Here is a 1121-nt window from a genome sequence, read left to right as displayed (position 1 = left end):
TAGAAAAAACAACTTTATTCCGACTAAACAGCGCGAACGGTATCAAAACATCCGGTTGCTATTGGTTTCAGGGGCGGGGATTCATTTGATTGACAGCCCGCGCACGCAATCCTGGCTTAGCCCCGCCCCCTTCACCTGCTCACTCAGCACAGAGCGAGTCTGATACACAACGCTGCAGTATTGAGATGCACTTTAATTCGACTTCATGTGTTTGTGGACTTTATGGAAGTGAGCTGGGATTAAAGACATAAATGTGCTCTTCTGATGCCGACTCCTGATTGAGAGCTAATTGATGATTTTGACCTGCTGGTGAGTTACTGATGTGTGTTTCAATACTGCTGTTATGATTTTATTAAGCTTTCTGACAAAAAATAAATAAATACATTGGACAGCTGCATTAGGTTTGGGTTTTGCAGGGGATGTTCGATTATAAAACGCATCAGATGCTCTTTAAATGAGAAAACCCCTTAGGCTTGAGAAACTGGCATCACAAGGTGTAATTGTAGTTTGTGATGCACAGGTGTGATGGAGTCACGTGACAGTCATGTGACAGGACAGAAGTACAGTCAGGAATGTGGGTCAGTTCATGATCTGGATTCAGTCCATCAGCCTTTGACAAGTGGAGGAGCCACATTACTGCACGCCTTTGATTTCTCTAGGAATAGTGTCAGGAGCCTCTCTCTTCACAGAAACACATTAATCAATGTTTGCATCCTGATTTTGATTTTCAAGTTTTTTTTTTTTTTTTTGCTGTATGAGAGTTTTTCTTTTGTAGCCATTTAAAAATCGGCATAATGCCAGATGCATTTAGTTTTTAGCCACATGTAACTGCATAAAAACATTTATGCTATTACCTTAGCCTATAAAATATAGGCCTATGTATATTTTGTTAAATATAGGCCTATGTATATTTTGTGAAAATAATACAGAACATGTCATCGTATATTTTGATGTATGTCAGATATATTTTGATGAAACATAAATATAACTCATATTTAATTATAAGTAAATATAACACAGGTCAAAAAAGTCCATTAACGTTGTCCTAAGACAAGAGCGATTTTTGGTTTTAAGTGTTAGGACAACTTTGATAAAAGGTTTTGATCCACTTCAAATGTTGA

General features: G+C 37.6%; 1 protein-coding gene across 1 annotated transcript in view; it reads left to right on the top strand.

The window, feature by feature from the left end:
- The first annotated feature begins 80 nt into the window (after positions 1 to 80).
- mcoln3b (mucolipin TRP cation channel 3b) overlaps positions 81 to 1121 on the top strand; it is a 19187-nt gene continuing 18146 nt past the window's right edge. Inside the window, exon 1 of the mRNA XM_016256910.1 lies at positions 81 to 309. The gene's annotated coding sequence lies outside the window, so the exon portion shown is untranslated. The remainder of the gene's footprint in view (positions 310 to 1121) is intronic.

The sequence above is a fragment of the Sinocyclocheilus grahami genome, unplaced genomic scaffold (assembly GCF_001515645.1).
Source record: "Sinocyclocheilus grahami isolate Dianchi unplaced genomic scaffold, SAMN03320097.WGS_v1.1 scaffold1488.1, whole genome shotgun sequence".
NCBI lineage: Eukaryota > Metazoa > Chordata > Actinopteri > Cypriniformes > Cyprinidae > Sinocyclocheilus > Sinocyclocheilus grahami.
The sequence above is the reverse complement of the archived record's forward strand: the minus strand, read 5'-3'. Positions and strand labels throughout refer to the sequence as shown.